Source organism: Trifolium pratense, linkage group LG6, assembly GCF_020283565.1.
Source record: "Trifolium pratense cultivar HEN17-A07 linkage group LG6, ARS_RC_1.1, whole genome shotgun sequence".
Taxonomy (NCBI): Eukaryota; Viridiplantae; Streptophyta; class Magnoliopsida; order Fabales; family Fabaceae; genus Trifolium; species Trifolium pratense.
The window spans coordinates 13,760,034-13,782,782 of record NC_060064.1 but is presented as its reverse complement, the minus strand read 5'-3'; positions in this window follow the sequence as shown (position 1 = coordinate 13,782,782).

Sequence of the window (22,749 nt, the reverse complement as noted above, 5' to 3'; positions counted from 1 at the left end):
AATAAATAGAGTGGTCGAAATTTATCATTTGGCGGAAGAGCTACACTCATTAATTCGGTACTCTCTAGTCTCCCATTATATTTTTTCTCTTTTTTCAAGGTACCGGTGTGTGTGTTACAAGAATTGATTAGTATCCAAAGGAGATTTCTTTGGGGAGGATGTTCTGATATTAAGAAGATTTGTTGGGTTAGTTGGGACACAATTTGCCTCCCAAAAGATAAAGATGGTTTGGGTATAAAGAATCTAAATTATTTCAACCAAGCTTTACTTTGTAAATAGAAGTGGAGAGGTTTGTGTGATCATAATACTTTATGGACCAAACTTTTAGAGCATAGATATGGGAGTTTGGCTGATAATTTTTTGCACTCTAATCTTAGCAATGTCAAAGGTCAATCTTTGTGGTGGCGTGATATTATGAAGATTGGCGTGATATTATCTCATGTGCTCTTTAATTGCTCTTTTTCTCAAAAGTTGTGGAAGCGGATTTTTAAATGAATGAATGTGGATTTCATCTTTTTTGATGACGGGTGGAAACATTTTTCCTCTTTTGGAGCTTTATTGAAAAATAAGAAATATGAAAAAGCTCGCCACGTTATTTGGTTGGCCACCACTTGGTGTATATGGCGTGCGCGTAACAATGTGGTTTTTAGAGGAGAAGCTATTAATTGGAAAGCCTTAGAAGACAAGATTATTTATATTTCATGGTTTTGGTTTATAGGTAAAATAGCTAGTAAGTCTTCTTGTGTTTTTTCAGATTGGTGTAAGGATCCATTAAAATGCATTATTAGCATGTAATGGTTGCTATAAGAATTGTAAGGGTTGAGTACTCTTGTACTCCTTATAATTCAATTTTTGTTTATCAAAAAAAAAAAAAAACTAGCTGTCATCTACTTTCTTTCTTTTTTTTAGTATTCAACGGTGCCGAAGCCCAAAAAAGAAATTACAAAGTAACTAGTCGGGGTAGAAACAACCCTACAATCATCAACATAAACATGAGCCACCTGTGGAGGAGGGGACACAAAGAAAACAACACCATTGTGACCTTCACTATCCATATTTGCAAGCACGTCGCACATCAATTAGCTTCTCTAAACACATGTATAATTCTAACCTCCCAATTCAAATCTAGCAAGCTTCTAACTCTCTACAAAATTGCAGTCCACACTATTCCTTTTGTTTGCAGTTTTCAAATTATGAACCATAACCTGAGAATAAATTTGAATCTCAACCTTCTCTACTTGTCTTCTCCTTGCTAGTTGTAGCCCTTCATATACCCCCCATAATTCTGTCATATATGCAGAGGTATGTCCTATGAACTTCGCAAATCCTTCAATCCAATTACCCTCCACATCCCGCTTGCTGCGTACCAGACTTTGCTGCACCATCAGTGTTAAGTGCACACCATCCATACGGCGGAGCTTTCCACGCCACCAGCACTTGAGTCTTCCTCCCCCGCTGCACCTGGTTCTCTAACACAGTACTATCTTCATATGCTTTAACATACTCCAGCACTACCACCCATGGTTTCATTGGACTCACAAAATTGTCATCATGAATTCGCTTATCTCGCCAACCGCTGCCTGGTTAAAAGCCTTGCCTGCTTCATTCTTTCTTTTTTTGAATCTACTTTTTTACTATCAGAATGAAACCCATTGTTAGACAAGACAATACGATAATAGATTCAAAACAGAATATGCTTACAAGTTGGTATAATATTTTCGAATCTCATCACACATTCAAAATAGAAATTAAATGTGTTTTACAAACAAGCATACTCTAATGTATACAAGTATGGCTATTCTAAATGAGATGTCTTTCTTCTTCCACTTTGCTTGTTGTCTAGGCATAACACAACAATAGAAGACATTCTGCCGTACCAAGCAGTCGAGGAGAATATGTTTCTGCAGAACAGTTCACATAATAAGCTTGTGCACTAAGAAATAAGTGTAAACCAGAAGGCTTCAATAATCATTACTAGAACTGGATAGTTCCCACGATGAGCTTATGCCTTAAGCAATAGCAGTGCACACCAAAAGGCTTTGATAATTAGTACTAGAATTTGATGATATATATGTCTGTTAAAATAAGTCTACTACAGCTTGTGAAACCAACACCAAGATACCGCAATGAGTGATCCATCCTGCAAATTTGAATTAAAAACTAGCAGCTCCCAATGCTAAATCACTTATACTACAAAATCAACAATTAGACAAGCTTTAAAGAGATAATGTTCCAACAAATTTAAGTAACAGCGGAAGGATACCACAGTAATAGAACATTCCAACAAATTTATGGAGCCCCACCACAAGCACCTGTTAATACATCTATACAAGCAATGCAGGCCCCGTTTGTTACAGATTTTTTTTCAAAAAAATCACTTTTTTTTTATTTTACGTGTTTGTTTCAGATTTTTCAAAAATCATTTTTTCTTCAAAATGAAAAGTTATAACTTTCTTCAAAATCTATTTTTTTAAAACCAATTTCTAAAAAAATAGATTTTTGTTATCGTAAACAAACGAAAAATAACTTTAGATTTTTGAAAAATCCGTAAAAAAAAATCATTTTTTTAAAGCTTAAACAAACATGCCCGCAATCACCCCTATAAGTCAAAATTCAAAAAATAAATAGAGGTTACCGTGTTGAAATTCTAAAGAAATGCACCTAAGATTTGATATGTCATGTTAAAAACATTAGTAATATCCAAAATTATTTATAAACGCTGCCACTCAGCAAGACCTTTCACGATAAGAGTTTGATTTTGAGTGAAATGTTTCGTTTTGGTGATGATGAGATGGGATATTGGGAAAAAAGCGATTGGGATTTGATGAGATGGAACTGTTCGTGAGTCACAGCAGAGACGGTTGACTTCTTCTTCGAAGTTTTGAGTCATTTCCGTTGGTGTCGTCGACAACATGCTTTGTCGTCGACATTACATTATATATATATATATATATATATATATATATATATATATATATATATATATATATATGAGGATGAATCAAATTACACCGGTGTACCATTTGAGTAATATTACACCGCTCAGTAACGCTTCAACGAATACAAATTTTACAAAATCCACCGTCAGATTGAAAGTTTATATCATGTATATCATCTATGCTAAGTTTTATAGAAATTTAAAATCGTTGGATTTTGTAAAATATGTATTCGTTAATATATATATATATATGGGAGGGATCAAATTATACCGGTGTAACATTTGAGTAATGTTACACCGCTCAATAACGCTTTAACGAATATAAATTTTACAAAATCCATCGTTGGATTGAAATTTTATATCATTTAGATCATCCATGACCAATTTTACAAAAATCTAAAATCGTTTGATATGTTATTGAGACCGATCAAGATTAACGCTTTAATTTATGTGTTTTTATTGAATACCGTTAAGTTTGATCAATCTCAATAACATATCAAATGATTTTAGATTTTTATAGAATTGAACATGAATGATCTATATGATATAAACTTTCAATCCAACGATGGATTTTGTGAAATTTGTATTCGTTGAAGCGTTATTAAGCAGTGTAACACTACTCAAATGTTACACCGGTGTAATTTGATCCCTCCCCATATATATATATATATATATATATATATATATATATATATATATATATATATATATATATATATATATATATATATATATATATATATATAGGGTCAGGGGTTCAACCCCAATCATCTCACTTATTCACCTTAAGGATAGAGTTTCTAGCCCAAAGACTACTTGACAAAATAATAAATAATAATAACCAGACATTTTTTGTTTACATCTTTACATGAAACTTATTTTAAAAAAAACACAAAAATATATATAAATTAAATTCAATACAAAAAGTCATACTTCAAATTATTATATTTTATTTTTCCTAATAAACTTATTTTACTTTTTTTTTTGTTATTACGTTATGGTCATATGGTTTAACAAGTGTGATTGGGTATTGTTTGGTGGTTAAAGTGTTATTTTGGATAATTTTGACCCTATCGTATGGTCATTTTGGTTAGAAATAGGTTGCGAGATTACTCAAGTTTATAAACAAGGACAATTCTCTAACCTTATAAGCCGTTTTTATATAGTTGAATTAAGCATAAAGGCTGAATTGGAAAAAGTCGACCTTCGGTTACCTTCTCTTCACATCATAATTCACTAAAATTAGTTGATAAACAAAAATAAAGGATAACAGATTAAAAGTGTGATAAAAATTAACCGTTGAATTAATTTATAGGTTAGCTTATTGTGGTTGTCAATCAGGCCCTATACTAGCAAGCAGTGGATTTCTCACCATAACTATAATGGTCACTGGCGTGATGCAGAAAGACACCAAAAGAGTAATAGTAATAATAAAAGGACCAAAAGAAAGAAAGAAAGAAAGAAAGAAAGAAAGAAAGAAAGAAAGAAAGAAAGAAAATCTCACTAATTAAGCTAAAAATGAAAAAGTAGATTCCAAAGGTAATAATGTTACAGTTAAAATGGCCCAACCATGCACTCAAGGATTCCTTATGTTTATATACTGTTGTCCTCCAACAAGGCAACAACACCACATCCAACGTGTCTTCTAAGTTGTCTGAATTGGATTACCTATGTGGCCAGAAAACATAGCATTCCACATCTTAAACTCACACACCAAGCATAACTCCACACTTCTCTTGTTGCTTTACTTGTGCTAAAACATGTCTTATACTTTCCCTTGTCTTTATATAAAGAGCACTGAGTCTCTTCCTAAGATACTCAAACATCTCAACAATCATACATTAATTACTATATATCTTAAATATAATTAATTCTTCTCTGCTAGAAACAATATTTGGCTCTTAAAAAAATGTCATTTGTTTCAAGAGTTATTGCTTCATGGTGCCAGAAGCATGGAAATGATGAAGGTGCTGTTTTGTATGACTATCCTCTTGCAGTTTGCAATGAAGGAGACGACGACGATGATGGTGGTTATGATTATGCTCCAGCAGCATAAACTCATTATCTGTCTGATTGATTTTGGCTACTACTTCAACTAGCTAATTAGTCTACTACACTTAACTAGTTAATGACTCTCTTCTTGTTTTTGGTTGTAACAATATTAGTGCTAATTGAAAAAACATTAGGATATCTGCTATACTCTAATAGCCTATTAGTCATCGGATGATCCTTTTATGGATGATGTAGTCTTACTTATATATGTTGCGCAGCTTTGTGTTATGCAGAATGAAAGAGCAACTATATATGAATAATGCATGCTATTATGCTAATAACAAATGTAGTTAGTTTGAAATTCCCAAGTAATGATTTCATTTGCTCTCACGTGTATAAACTGATTTTTAGTGTTTTATTTTAAATAAAAGTCATGCTGGATATGTTAGTTAAGCGCCGATTTAATAGTTATAATACCTGAGGAATATTGGAAAATCTATCACACCACAAAAGAAAAAACATAAAGGGTCAAAATTGCAATACCTGAGGGTTAAAATCAAACCTAAAGTTTAACATAAATTGTTTTCAGGGGTAAACACAAATTACTAGCAGTCATCTACTTTCTTTTTTTCTTTTTTTTTTGGTTTTCAACGGAGCCAAAGCCCAAAAAAGAAATTACACAAAGTAACGTTGGGGGTAGAAACACCCCCTACAATCATCAACATAAACTCGAGCCACCTGTGGAGGAGAGGGACTCGAAGAAAACAATACTACCATTGTGACCTTGACTACCCATATTAGTAAGCACGTCCGCACATCGATTAGCTTCTCTTAACACATGTATAATTCTAACCTACCAATTCAAATCTAGCAAGCTTCTAACTCTCTTCAAAATTGCACAGTCCACACTATTCCTTTTGTTTGCACTTTTCAAATTATGAACCAGAACCTGAGAATCAATTTGAATCTCAACCTTCTCTACTTGTCTTCTCCTTGCTAGTTGTAGCCATTCATATACCCACATAATTCTGTCATATATGCAGAGGTATGTCCTATGAACTTCGCAAATCCTTCAATCCAATTACCCTCCGCATCCTGCTTGCTGCGTACCAGACTTTGCTGCACCATCAGTGTTAAGTGCACACCATCCATACGGCGGAGCTTTCCACGCCACAAGCACTTGAGTCTTCCTCCCCGCTGCACCTGGTGCTCTAACACAGTACTATCTTCATATGCTTTAACATACTCCAGCACTACCACCCATGGTTTCGTTGGACTGACAAAATTGTCATCACTATTCCCAGCCAACCTCACTATTCCGACCCAACTGATCAGAAGATAACATGCTGTTGACTAAATAGCTTCCCAGCCAACCTCACTATTCCGACCCAACTGAGAAGATAAATTCAAGCCAATCCATTCTTTAAGTTGAGTATTGAAAAACTTATCTCTTGCATTAATATGAAGATGCTGCCACGTATGTACTGCAATCGGGCAATCTCTGATCACATGAAGGATTGACTCTTCAAATTGATAACAATTATCACAATAAGGTTCTCCAAGCTTCAATCTCGCCAGCCACTGCCTGGTTAGAAGCCTTGCGTGCTTCATTCTTTCTTTTTTTGAATCTACTTTCTTACTATCAGAATGAAACACATTGTTAGACTAGACAATATGATAATAGATTCAAAATATAACATGCTTACAAGTTAGTATAATATTTTCGAATCTCATCGCACATTCAAAATAGAAATCACTACTACAAAAACGAGTTTTAATAGCGCCCATTTAATAGCGCTTTATTAAAAGGCGCTATTAAAACTTAATCCGGAGCCCTTATGATAGCGCTTTTACAAAAAGCGTTATTAAAGCCTTGAACCAAAGTACACTATAATAGCGCTTTGCTGCAAACCGCTATTAAAGCCACAAAGGCGGAACTCAATAGTAGCGCTTTTGAAATTACGCTATTAAAGCTTATAGCCTATAATAGCACTTTTTACAAAAACGTTATAGTAAAGGAAATTAATAAATAAAAACCTGTGGTGGGCGGGTATCGAACCTTTGACCTGCTTATAATAATAAAAGTAAAAATAAATGAATAAAAACAGAGAAAATTTCACACGCTTCCTGCAATTTCAAAACCACTTCCCAACAAAGGTTGAACTCAAACCCTAGAAACGAAATCAATCTTCTTCTAGCTTCTTCAAACAATTCCCAGTAAACATTGAACTCAACCCCTAGAATTGAAATCGATCGTCTTCTAGCTTCAAACCCAAAGGAATCGAACTTAGAGAGAAATCGTTCCTCTGTAATCAAACTCACAACAAACAGAACTCGAAGTTAGAGCAATCGTTCCTCTTCTCCAATCACAATTGTTTCGGGCAATAGATATCCTTCTCACATTACTGTCAATCCTAGCTAATATCCAAGAACCCAGAAACCACTGTGAACCCTAACCCATAACCCATAAATCTCTTCTCTCCAAGAACTTTAATCCAATTACCCACTACTTTCACTGTCAGAAGTTGTACTCGTTCGTCACCGTTCATCGCTGTCCGTCGCCATGCTCTCACAACTCAAACTGTCGTCATTAAGGTATGCTTAGGGATAAGTTACAGTATATGTTGCACTATAGCTCATATTATAGAAGTTTGAAAAAATTGAATTTGCAAAATTGATTTAAATTAGAAGGCTATATCATCTATTTATCAAGGATACAACAGAGTATAAGAGAATGGTCAAGCTACAGGCAAAGCAGTACCCCTTATTCTCTAGTACTACTATCAGCTTAATTAAGAAACTATTCTTAGTGTGGTAGATGTTTGCTGGTTCCTTCTGTTGTTTTTGATTTATAGGTGAGAATGGAATAGGGATTAGAGAGCTTGTAGGATCCTGTTTTTAGTGAAGATGCTAAATATTACTTACAACATTTGATATCTAAGCTATCTCCATTATGAAATCATGAAATCTGCTATTTTGTTGTTAACCATTGCAGCTTTTCTTTTGTGTTAGAGTTATTTAATGGTGTCTTATTCTCATAATAATTATACTTGGCAGTTTAATGTGGCTTGATCTTTAACATTTCTAATATTTAAGATGATATAGGGCCAAGAATGGACTTTTGTGCAGGCTAAATCTGAAACTGTGCAGAATGTGTGTGACATAGTCAAGAAACAATTGTCCCTGCTAGAATATTCAAATGTTACCGGAGAGTCTAAATTTACTACACTTGTGAATTTAGTTATCTACTGGTATTTCATTATCTCATTTTTCTAATGTTCTGAATATTATTATCTCCTTTAAAATGAACTAAAATGTAGTTATTAGTATGAAAAAAGGGAATAGTCTCCTATATATATTTGACAAAAGTGAAGTTACTTATCTCTTGATAAATTCATGTGCTTGCAGTACCCTTTAAATCATATTTAATAATTTTTATTTTTTTAAATTCTTCTACTTTAAGTATGTCCTTATATTCAGTATTATCTTATTATCAAATATTTTGAGGGTTTCTGGAAAGAATGGATTGATACAAAACCAAGGGCATAGTGACTATGACAGAGTGCAGTTTGGAAGTTTGAAGCCTAATCATATGTCTTCTTTAGACACTACAAAAAAAAAATTACTGGCCGGAACAAATTGTCACATGAAGTCTTTTAATTCTGTTCTTCAATTCTATATAATGATCATTGTTCTCCACTGCTCGTTCTAATGAAGCAACGACATAAACACAAGACATGATGCTAACAAATAGAATCACAAATACCATATTAGTAACAATTTGAGAAAACAAAAGTGATTGAATGTAACCATATATGTCGGTGTCAAACAGCGACATGTCATACACTAGACATACCTTCAATAAAAAGTGTCCATGCTACATTACTTAATGTATAAACCATTGTAAAAAGACATAAAAATAACATTTGATCCGTTTACCTACACTTTTTGTACATTTTTTGAAACAAATATGCTATAACATGTTTCTTTTCATTCATGTACTAATATTTCCATTCCATTTCTTTTATATTCTAAGAGGTTAAGTCAAATCTTACATAAGGGGTTTGTTGGAGCACAGGGACTAAATGTGTATTGGCTAATCTTTTAGCTACTTGATATTTGAACTAGACATACACATATCTTGATGATCCTGTTATTTTTGTTTCTCTTTCTCTCATTTTAAATTGGAGCTAGAACTTATTTCTCTCTGTATGACATACATTTCTTGAACTTGGAGAATCGTTCATTATGTTTGATACAACAGCTGCACTGGATGCATTCAAAACTGTAAGGGGCTAAAAACTTACCATTTCCTGGTCTTTTATGGTTAGCAAATATTATCCTTTTGAAATTTAAGAAAACACTTCATTGTTCAAGTTCTAGAATCTTTGTTGTAATCTAGATTTTGTAAATCTGATGCAGGCTCATACTCTTTTAAGAAAGGAGGTCAGGAAGTCCCAATTGAATTACTCAATAATATTGGTGTCTTGAGTCTTAATAGCAAGAATTTGAGGTTTGTACTACTATTTCACACGCAATATTCCTTATGTTATGTCCCTTTCTCAGCTCACTTACCATAGTTAGGTTTCTTATGCAGTAAAGTGAGGAAAGCTTACCATATTCGATTGTAGAAATATCTATGGAAGAATTAGCTCCTCTTTTTATGTATGTGACATTGTGACTCAAAGTTCAGTATTGCATTTGAATTTTAAACTATTAATTATCTTTGCATTCCTTACTATAATTCTCACATTATTTGTAGTCACAATCTTCTACTAAGAGTGGTCTATTTAACAAAATATATTACTACAATCTTCTACAAATTTTATTAGTGCCAAAATTGTCATGTTATAATGTGGGGTGTTTTTGTAGTATTAAGTATCTAACTATTATGGTTGCTATTTGAAATTTTTAGCCCTTACAACTAAATTTGTGATCTCAGATGCAACATCAGCTAGAGACACTTCTTTTTTTTTGGAACTGAGCTGGAGATACTTCTAGTTGACAAAGCTCTCTTTTAGCTAATGAGAACGAGACATACTTTGCATATGAGATTATAAGCATAATTTAAGAGAATGATCTTTCAGCTAGAGACACTTCTTTTTTTTTGGAACTGAGCTGGAGATACTTCTAGTTGACAAAGCTCTCTTTTAGCTAATGAGAACGAGACATACTTTGCATTATGAGATTATAAGCATAATTTAAGAGAATGATCTTGATACAATGCACAACCAGCTGGAGATACTTCCATTTTTCATTTCTAGTTTTCTGCTTTTTTCAGTACAGAGGTTCGGTATTCTTCCTGAGCTATTTGCGTTATGTGCTTGAAGTTAGCTTGCTGTCACGCTTGGAACTGTGGACTGATGCTTTTGTAGTGTTTCTTGTTCCCTGCTCTTTTGTAGTCTATTGGTATACATCATAGGTTTGGTAGGTGTTTGTGGAATGTTGGTTTGTTTATTCGAGTTACACTACTAGACAAGTGTTATTGGGGTGCTTTTTCTAATTTTGGGGTAGATTGTTAATTAGTGGGGGGCCAAGTAGTGTTCTCGATCTGTTGGTTGTGTTCTCAGATTTGTCTTGTACTCGGATCAATTTTGTTTATGAAATGAATTAATGTATTACAAGAGCTTTTGTTTATATTATAGAGTATGTATAATGGAACAACACTAAATTAATAATTAATAATATTATATATTTTGAAAGTCTAAAATAAAATTACAATTACGGTAAAAAAAAAAAAGAGTATTAAGTTGAAAAAAAAAAACATACAAGGACTTATAATAGCGTTTTTAGGCACGGGCGCTATTAAAAGTTGACATATAATAGCCTTTTTAGGCTCGGGCGCTATTAAAGGTTGACATATAACAGCGTTTTCAGCATAAAGCGCTATAAAACACCCGTTTCTATAGGCCCTACTGGTCACGCCAGTTTACATATGACAGCGGTTGTTTCCTGAAGCGCTATTAAATATCGATATTTGATAGCGCTTTAAAAACGCTATTATAGGCAGCGAACTTATAATAGCGGTATCAGTAATAGCGCTTTAAAGCGCTATTAAAAGCCAAAATAAGCGCTATTAAAGGCCTTCATTTGTTGTAGTGAATTACATACATGTGTGTAAAAAACAAGCATTATCTAATGTATACAAGTATGGCTATTCTAAATGAGATATCGTTCTTCTTCCACTTTGCTTGTCGTCTAGGCATAACACAACAATAGAGGACATTCTGCTGTACCAAGCAGTCAAGGAGAATATTCTTCTGCAGAACAGTTCACATGATAAGCTTGTGCACTAAGAAGATTCCAAAAGCTGCCCCTAAATAATAATGTTACAGTTAAAATGGCCCAACCGTGCACTCAAGGATTCCTTATGTTTATATACTGGATTTATCCTCCAACAAGGCAACAACACCAATATGTGCTGAATTATTCCTAAATATTCTGGATTTGAAGCTGGCCATATATACAAATCCAACGTGTCTACTGAGTTGTCTGAATTGGATTACCTATGTGGCCAGAAAACATAGCATTCCACATCTTAAACTCACACACCAACCATAATTCCACACTTCTCTTGTTGCTTTACTTGTGCTAAAACATGTCTTATACTTTCCCTTGTCTTTATATAAAGAGCATTGAGTCTCTTCCTAAGCTACTCAAACATCTCAACAATCATACATTAATTACTATATATCTTAAATATAATTCTTCTTTGCTAGAAACAATATTTTGCTCTTAAAAAAAATGTCATTTCTTTCAAGAGTTGTTGCTTCATGGTGCCAGAAGCATGGAAATGATGAAGGTGCTGTTTTGTATGACAATTCTCTTGCAGTTTGCAATGAAGGAGACGACGACGATGATGGTGGTTATGATTATGCTCCAGCAGCATAAACTCATTATCTGTCTGATTGATTTTGGCTACTACTTCAACTAGCTAATTAGTCTACTACACTTAACTAGTTAATGACTCTCTTCTTGTTTTTGGTTGTAACAATATTAGTGCTAATTGAAAAAACATTAGGATATCATCTATATTCTACCTATTAGTTATCAGATGATCCTTTTATGTATGATGTAGTCTTACTTATATATGTTGAGCAGCTTTGTGTTATGCAGAATGAAAGACAAATATGTGTGTATATATAGGGGATGTTTCAAGTGAGAGGAATTCTCATAATGAGAGATGAGAGGATTAAATGCTATCCATATGATTAAAATGAACGGTTCTGATGATTTTACAATTAAAAACCTCACATGACTTCAATTTTTATTTATCTTTCTATTCGCACTAAGAACTGTAACTCAACTTTACGGAAATAGCTGTTGAGTCGTCGCCGGTGATAGTTTTTGCGGTGTCAGTCGTCAATGTAGATAGTGGATACAGCGAAGGTCGTCAAAGATATTGTATTCTAGTTGGTTAAATATCATTTCTTCATTTATGGACAAATTTTCGGAAAAAATGCAGAAAAATGAGATAATAAGGGCGAAGTAAAGGAAGAAACAAGGATAACACAAGATAGCAAATCTAAAAAAAGAAAATTGTAGCAACAAAACAAGTTAAAGAAAAGAAAATTGCAATTTTGCTATCTCAATAAAACAAAATAAAACATTAAAATAAAGAGGGAAACAACAAAAATAATTCATACTTCGGAGGATAGGTCAGAATGTATTACCAACGCGTATGAGACTTAACAGCCGCGGAGTGCAATGTCCGGTAAACTTTTTGATGTGCAATGACAGGAATGAGGACAATAATAATGTGCTGTTCCTGTGTACTGTGTACTGTCACTCCATAGAACCATATCGATAATCATAGAGGAAACATAGTGATAAACATTAGGACTCTGATCTATATCCATGTAAGATAGTATCAAAGATAGCACCCAAATGACTCAAACAAAACTTAGATAGTTTTCCAAGATAGTTTGTGAATAACCCAATCCTAACTACTAAAAGTTAGCAAATTTAAAAGTTAAAATTTATGTGACTAATGAGATTCATGTCATGAAAATTCAATGAGCATGGGCAAGAAACAAGTGCTTAACTTAATCAATTGATGTCTTTTTGAAATAATAACAAGCACATAGTTCAAAAGAGGCAAAGAAAGACACACAGCAGTCACATATGAGTTCCAATGAATGATTAAGACTAAACTATAGTAACAAATGATAGTAACAGTTAAAAACCACTTAATCAACACTCAAGTTTCAAGATAGCAGCAGCCTTATGTTAAGAGAAAAAGGTCCACAAGAGTTTACCATGTTGAGCTTGAGAGATTCCAAACACAAGAGTCAATTGTGGTTAAACGAAAACTCAAAAAGGATTAACACATGAACGAGCTAGATATTTGATCTTTCAGAACAATTTTCACTAACCACAAAAGCACAACCTGAACTTATATGATATTAAACACAAAATAGTCATGATGGTTCAACATAAATGTTTTCTAAAATAACCTTCATTAAGTCCATAAAATTCTAATCCAAAGAGAGATCAAGTCCAGATTACTCTACAGCCCTTAGTTATTCAAATGAACCAATTCACTGTAATGCCTATTTGAATCAAGTGAATGTCTCGTAAACCCCTAATTCACATCCAATGCCCTAAACATCAATCTTTTCCAACTCAACAAAGAAATTTGCACAATTGAACACTGAGAAAAGGAAAGCATGTAAACTCAGAATTAAAAGAATATTGGGACAGAAATTTCATACCTCTTCTTGATTAAAAAATGAATGTGGAAAAATTAGCTTTCTTAAAGTTGCAAATTGAATACCAATGAAATGAAGTGATAAATTTGTGAGGTGTGGTGATTTGAAAGTTTTAAGGTGAAAGAATGTGAGAATGTTCACAGAAAGTAGAGTAATTCTGTCAAATTCGCTTAGCCAAGAAAATCTCGCTTAGCGAATTCATGAAAACTATCAAAAAATGCAGAATTTTCACATCAGATAAAATGGTTCTGTTTTGCCTCATTTTCAAAACATGCTTAAGGGTCTGTTTGGTTCAAAATAGGGGGAGGGGAGGTGAGGTATTTTTATAGAGGGGAGGGGAGGTGAGGGGAGGGGAGGGAAATTTTTTAATTACATATGTGTTTGGTTCAAAAGAGGGGAGAGGAGGGGAGGTGAGGTATTTTAATTAAATATATGTTTGGTTCACAAGGGGAGGGGAGGTATTTTAAAATCAATTTACTTTTTTACCCGTAAATTGCAGAATTTAAATAGTATCGATAGAAAATTGGGTTGCCTCCCAACAAGTGCTTTATATATATATATATATATATATATATATATATATATATATATATATATATATATATATATATATATATATATATATATATATATATAGAAAATAATAAGTAAATACTGTTGTGTTGTGTATTATTCCTCAGCTCAAGGCTGGTTTAAATAGGAAGAGTACAAACATAAAAGGAAATAATAGATAAGCTTAGAATCTCCTAGAAATAACAAACTAGGAAACTAAATATTTTCCAACACCCCCCCCTCAAGTTGGTGCATAGATATCTATCATGCCCAACTTGCCGATCAAATGCTCAAAGGTGGGTCTTGCTAAGCTTTTGGTCAAGATATCTGCAGTTTGCTGACTCGAAGTTACAAAAGGTAGACATATGATTCCGGCATCTAACTTCTCTTTTATGAAATGTCGATCGATCTCAATATGCTTGGTTCTGTCATGTTGAACTGGGTTATGAGCTATGCTAATAGCGGCTTTACTGTCAGAGTATAATTTCAATGGAAGCTCAATTTTCATCTTAAGCTCTTCTAGGACTCTGTGGATCCATAATCCTTCACAAATACCTTGAGTCATAGCTCTAAACTCAGCTTCTGCACTACTTCTTGCTACAACTCCTTGTTTCTTGCTCCTCCATGTCACAAGATTACCCCAAACATAGGTACAATATCCGGAGGTTGATCTTCTGTCAGTGACTGAACCTGCCCAATCAGCATCGGTAAAGATAGACACATTTCTTTCATTAGTCTTCTTAAAAAATAATCCCTTTCCAGGATTTGCTTTCAAATATCGCAGTATCCTATAGACTGCCTCAAGATGTTCCTCAAAAGGAGAATGCATAAACTGACTTACTACACTAACCGAGAAAGCAATGTCAGGTCTAGTGTGTGACAAATAAATCAGTTTCCCAACCAATCTCTGGTACCTTCCAGTATCAACAGGAACACTACCTTCTTCCCAAAGTTTTGCATTAGGATCCATGGGAGTATCTGTTGGTCGACATCCACTCATTCCTGTTTCTTTCAATAAATCTAGAATGTATTTTTGCTGGGAAACTACAACACCATCTTTTGATCGAGCAACCTCCATACCAAGAAAATATCTCATGGATCCCAAGTCCTTGATTTCAAAGTCTAATGCTAATTTCTCCTTTACTCTTGCCATTTCAACTATATCATCTCCAGTAAAGACGATATCATCAACATAAACAATTAGGACAGCAATTTTTCCATCTTGGGAGAACTTTGTGAACAAGGTGTGGTCAGCTTGTCCTTGAATGTATCCTTGTTTCTTCATGGAATAAGTGAACTTTTCAAACCAAGCTCTAGGAGACTGCTTTAATCCATACAAAGACTTATTTAGCTTGCATACATTTGATCCAAACTTGTCTTCAAAGCCAGGAGGAATGTCCATATATACTTCTTCTTCTAAATCACCATTGAGAAAAGCATTCTTAACATCCAACTGATGTAGGGGCCAATCTAAGTTAGCAGCAAGAGACAAGAGAATTCTGACAGTGTTCAATTTTGCAACAGGAGCAAAAGTCTCTGAGTAGTCTATACCATAGGTTTGAGTAAAACCCTTAGCCACCAATCGAGCCTTGTACCTTTCGATTGACCCATCTGAATTATACTTCACAGTAAAAACCCATTTGCATCCAACCGTCTTCTTGCCATCCGGTAGTGTCATAACACTCCAGGTTTTGTTCTTTTCAAGAGCTTTCATCTCCTCAAGTACAGCTTCCCTCCACTTTGGAACTTCTAGAGCAACCTGTACATTTTTTGGAATCTCTACACTAGACAATTTTGAGGTAAAGGCAGAAAAAGATGAAGACAAATTTGAATATGATATAAAATTGGACAATGGGTATTTAGTGCAAGATCTAACAGGTTTTCTAACAGCCACAGGATCATCGATATCAGGATACAAAATACGACTCTCAGAAACAGAGATAGACTTACCTTTTCTTTTTTTAGGAAGTTGATCATCCCCCAGTTCAGATTCATGACAGTGTTGAGATGTGGACTCATCACTTTCTTTGTGATTCTTTCTCACAAAAACATTTCCTTTCCAAGTCTTGTTTCCTGCTTCAAACCTATTATCTTTATATGACTCATTATTTTGTGGCATTTCAATTAGATCATCATTATCATTGTTTTCAAGATTCTCATTGTTTTCTTCATGAGAAAATGTAGGCTCGGATTCACCAAGCTCACTACTCATAACAGGAGTAGGATTAGATAAAAAATCATGGCCATTTTTCGTTGGTGCAGAAGTATAAGTCTTAGAACTTTGTGATACCGGCAAAGATAAATTATTAAAAAAACTCATGTCCTCAGTTTGAAACGAGTTAAAAAAAACTCATGTCCTCAATTTGAGACGAATCTTCATTTAAATTTCCCCCCTGAAGATGCGTGTCAAAAAAAGGTTTGTTTTCAAAGAATGTAACATCCATGGTGACAAACATTTTCTGGTTTTTTGGATCAAAACATTTATATCCCTTCTGGGTTGGAGAATACCCAACAAAAACACATTTTATAGCACGCGGTTCGAGTTTGCTAATATTCTTATGTTCATGAACAAATGCAGTGCAACCAAAGATTTTTAAGGTCAAATCGTTTGAAACACGATCATTAGGAAAACATTCTTTGAAAATATGAATTGGAGTTTTAAAATTAAGAACTTTGGAGGGCACTCTGTTAATTAAGTATGCAGCAGTTAAAACTGCTTCACCTCACAAATAATTTGGTACTTTACTTGCGAAAAGTAAAGCTCTAGCCACCTCCAACAAGTGCCTATTTTTTCTTTCTGCAACTCCATTTTGTTGGGGAGTGTTAGGACATGAACTTTGATGCACAATTTCATTTTCACGAAAAAAATCATTCAACATTGTGTTAAAATATTCTTTGCCGTTATCACTTCTAAATACTTGAATATTTGTTTGAAATTGATTTTGCACCATTTTAACAAAATCTTTTACGGCCTGACAAACGTCAGATTTCCCTTTTAACAAGTACACCCAACTAACTCTTGAGTGATCATCTATAAATGTGATAAACCATTTTTTATGAGAAAGTGTACTCGTTCGGTTAGGGCCCCAAACATCACTGTGAATAACAGAAAAAGGTTTTGATGGTTTGTAGGGCTGTAATGGAAAATGAGAACGATGATGTTTTGCAAATTCACATGCTTCACATTTAAACAAAGATAAATCCTTATTACGAAATAACTCAGGAAATAAGTGTTTTAAATAAGGAAAACTAGGATGACCTAATCGTGAATGCCATAACATAACATCATCATTATTATTATTCAAAACTAAAAAAGATTCAAAGCATGAACTTATTGGTTTGGAAGGTAGTTGTGATTCAGGTTCAATGTCGAAGTAGTAGAGTCCTCCACTCTCCTTAGCACTACCAATCATCTTCCCCGAGTTCAAATCCTGAAAAACACAATGAGTACGGAAAAAATTAGTTTGACAATTTCTATCTTGGGCTAATTTACTGACAGACATGAGACTACAAGATAGATTTGGGACATGAAGAACATCTTTAAGGGTTAGACTTGGAGACAACACAACCGAACCTTTACCCGCAATGGCTGAAAAGGATCCATCCGCAATTTTTATTTTATGGTTACCTGCACATGGACTATAAGAAGAAAACAGAGTAGAATCACCAGTCATGTGATCACTTGCACCCGAATCTACTATCCAAGCACGACCGGGACTGACACTAAAAAGGGCAGAAGTACCTTTGGGGGCAACAGAGCCAGAAAGAGTGTTAGATTCAAGAATTTTGTACCGTCTGTCTAGTTGTTCCATCGTGAATGAAAGCTGAATTGAAGAAGACTGATGCTCTTGATCAGAATTACTGGCTTGGAATGTATGACCCTCACCTCCACCTTTGTTCTTCTGATTTGACGGTCGCGGAAGACCATGTAATTTCCAACATTGAAAAATAGTATGTCCCAAACGATGACAATATTTGCATTCACGACGGTATTTGAAAGTGGATGATCGTCGTCGAGAATAAAAAAACGTCATAATTAATAATCTTAGCCAAGGAGTACCGGAAGCAGCAAAGAAAAGTAACGCTGGTGAACAGTACTCGTGAACAGTAATCACGTGAACAGTACGTATGAACAGTGCTTCCGATGAACAGTATTTAAATGAACAGTGGCGCGTGAACAGTACCACGGGTGAACAGTGCCGCACACAAAATCAGTCGTCGTGGTCAGATTGTAAACACGACGGCGGCTAGGGTTTTGCGGAAGCGAGACCCCCAAAATCGGGAGCTCTCGATACCATGTAGAAAATAATAAGTAAATACTGTTGTGTATTATTCCTCAGCTCAAGGCTGGTTTAAATAGGAAGAGTACAAACATAAAAGGAAATAATAGATAAGCTTAGAATCTCCTAGAAATAACAAACTAGGAAACTAAATATTTTCCAACAATATATATATATATATATATATATATATATATATATATATATACAACTTATAGCTTGACAGTCAATATATACATGGATACATGACATGTTCTTGCTTACACACAGGTTTCATGCCAATTATCAAGTGGCATTGTTTGTTCTGCATTTCTCATGCCAATAGCTATGTCCGATAATGAAAAGATATAAAATCATATGATGTAATCACTCATGTACACATAAGGTAGAAATCATATGCTTCAAATTTCCTGTATTATCAATTTTTTTGCTGGCTACTTAGTTTTAAGCTGTCCTTGAAATTCTAGTAGTGGTTAAGAGCTTCATCAATTGTCTGATCAACCTATATGGTTAGTTTTATGCAGCTCTATCTAGAAACCATAAACACAAATGATGAAGCTGTTACAGAGTAATAGAATTTCATCAACAATCTTTTAACTTGTAGTAACTAAAGAAAGCTTGAAACCTCCATTAGATAAATCAACCATATCACCTATTCTACAACCACTAGCTCTGCAGCACATATTTTTACTAATTCATAGTGGCCACTTTATGTGACATAGAAAAGTGTGCAATGAATATACACTATGATGAATAGAATATCAAAAAATTACTGAAAAGATTCAAAATATTCCTCAAACTAGTACCTGCCACTGATTTGAAAGTGCTGCACTTGTATAAGTATAGTAGTGTCCAGCATTCCACTGCTATGAACAAAAACACAGCAAATAGAATTGTAGTTGGTGCTTCCTGATAGAATTAAATATATGAACATATTGATTCTCAAAATCAATACTTAAACTAGCTAATGTAGCTCTTGATCATGACAGATCAAAATCAGAAATACAAAATTTGGCATATGAAATTGTAGATGAAAACTAAATGTATGTAAAGTAAACCTACTTCCTCCCCCACTTTGTTTATCCACTCAAGCTAAATGAACTTAGAAATGAAAAGCAACACACTGCAGATTTACTAAAATGGTACATAATCATAGCCACTATGTATAGAATAGGTCTTAATAGGTCCAAAGATAATAGCTATTTCATTGGCAAAGATTAAAAAATATATCTGCATAAATTAAATGCAGTAAGCATGTTGAATTAAGTTTCCATCTGACGTTCCAATCAAGATTCAAGTACTCATTAGCAATAAGACAAACCATAACAATAAAAACATCAATTCTGGTAGGCAAAAACACTTCAAGTATCCAAACCTAGTCGCTACACATGAGAAAATGTATTCATGGTCGAATCCGTGCAGCAACAAATATAAACTTGACCAATTATAAAAGAACAGAACCAAAACAGAAGCAAATCCCATCTATTGCCCCAACATATAAAAATGTTAGGCTGTTAAATTATAAGAATATGCAGCTCCAAGAGCACGAGGAATTTACGTGTCATGGATCAAACTAAATTTTGCAGTGTAACAGTATATCTACTTTCATTTTCCATTATCAAGTTCATTGGAAAAACACAGATTAGTAAATTCTTGCAGAGTGGAAACTACACTCTAACAAGCTAACTAATTAGAAAAATTCTGATAAATCAATAGTATAAATCCCTTATAAGAATATCAAACTCATACTACAAGAAAAATATTCCACGGTTTTTCTTTAAATTACTCGCATTCTAATGCATTGAAGTACAAAATATAATTTCCTTGAAGGAAAATAACATCAACCATGGAAAAACCTACATTGATAGTGACCATAGTCTGAAGTGTGACCATTTCATAAAAAAATAAAACAAATAACATCATTGTTGAGTCACCTAACATTACAAATAATACCATCAATTTCACTTTAAGGTATTGGCTGCACATTATCATCAAGAACACAGTAGTAAGGTATTCTCTCTTGAAGGGATGAAATTTACTATTTTTCAGGCAATTTTTGGACCTTCCATATCCAATTGGTATGCAAAAATTCATAAACATAAAATAAGAGAGCTAGGCATGATTCTCCTTATAGTTCAAGAGTGCACTTAATTCTGATATAGGAATTAAAGGTGAAAAGCTAAAATCACCTTGAATCACTGAAAATATAGTGATTTTTTTCGTGAAAATGGAATTGTGCATCAAAGTTCATGTCCTAACACTCCCCAACAAAATTGAGTTGCAGAAAGAAAAAATAGGCACTTGTTGGAGGTGGCTAGTTTTAACTGCTGCATACTTAATTAACAGAGTGCCCTCCAAAGTTCTTAATTTTAAAACTCCAATTCATATTTTCAAAGAATGTTTTCCTAATGATCGTGTTTCAAACGATTTGACCTTAAAAATCTTTGGTTGCACTGCATTTGTTCATGAACATAACAATATTAGCAAACTCGAACCGCGTGCTATAAAATGTGTTTTTGTTGGGTATTCTCCAACCCAGAAGAGATATAAATGTTTTGATCCAAAAAACCAGAAAATGTTTGTCACCATGGATGTTACATTCTTTGAAAACAAACCTTTTTTTGACACGCATCTTCAGGGGGGAAATTTAAATGAAGATTCGTCTCAAACTGAGGACATGAGTTTTTTTAACTCGTTTCAAACTGAGGACATGAGTTTTTTTAATAATTTATCTTTGCCGGTATCACAAAGTTCTAAGACTTATACTTCTGCACCAACGAAAAATGGCCATGATTCTTTATCTAATCCTACTCCTGTTATGAGTAGTGAGCTTGGTGAATCCGAGCCTACATTTTCTCATGAAGAAAACAATGAGAATCTTGAAAACAATAATAATGATGATCTAATTGAAATGCCACAAAATAATGAGTCATATAAAGATAATAGGTTTGAAGCAGGAAACAAGACTTGGAAAGGAAAGGTTTTTGTGAGAAAGAATCACAAAGAAAGTGATGAGTCCACATCTCAACACTGTCATGAATCTGAACCGGGGGATGATCAACTTCCTAAAAAAAGAAAAGGTAAGTCTATCTCTGTTTCTGAGAGTCGTATTTTGTATCCTGATATCGATGATCCTGTCGCTGTTAGAAAACCTGTTAGATCTTGCACTAAATACCCATTGTTCAATTTTATATCATATTCAAATTTGTCTTCGTCTTTTTCTGCCTTTACCTCAAAATTGTCTAGTGTAGAGATTCCAAAAAATGTACAGGTTGCTCTAGAAGTTCCAAAGTGGAGGGAAGCTGTACTTGAGGAGATGAAAGCTCTTGAAAAGAACAAAACCTGGAGTGTTATGACACTACCGGATGGCAAGAAGACGGTTGGATGCAAATGGGTGTTTACTGTTAAGTATAATTCAGATGGGTCAATCGAAAGGTACAAGGCTCGATTGGTGGCTAAGGGTTTTACTCAAACCTATGGTATAGACTACTCAGAGACTTTTGCTCCTGTTGCAAAATTAAACACTGTCAGAATTCTTTTGTCTCTTGCTGCTAACTTAGATTGGCCCCTACATCAGTTGGATGTTAAGAATGCTTTTCTCAATGATGATTTAGAAGAAGAAGTATATATGGACATTCCTCCTGGCTTTGAAGACAAGTTTGGATCAAATGTATGCAAACTAAATAAGTCTTTGTATGGATTAAAGAAGTCTCCTAGAGCTTGGTTTGAAAAGTTCACTTATTCCATGAAGAAACAAGGGTACATTCAAGGACAAGCTGACCACACCTTGTTCACAAAGTTCTCCCAAGATGGAAAAATTGTTGTCCTAATTGTTTATGTTGATGATATCGTCCTTACTGGAGATGATATAGTTGAAATGGCAAGAGTAAAAGAGAAATTAGCATTAGACTTTGAAATCAAGGAGTTGGGATCCATGAGATATTTTCTTGGTATGGAGGTTGCTCGATCAAAAGATGGTATTGTAGTTTCCCAGCAAAAATACATTCTAGATTTATTGAAAGAAACAGGAATGAGTAGATGTCGACCAGCAGATACTCCCATGGATCCTAATGCTAAACTTTGGGAAGAAGGTAGTGTTCCTGTTGATACTTGAAGGTACCAGAGATTGGTTGGGAAACTGATTTATTTGTCACACACTAGACCTGACATTGCTTTCTCGGTTAGTGTAGTAAGTCAGTTTATGCATTCTCCTTTTGAGGAACATCTTGAGGCATTCTATAGGATACTGCGATATTTGAAAGCAAATCCTGGGAAA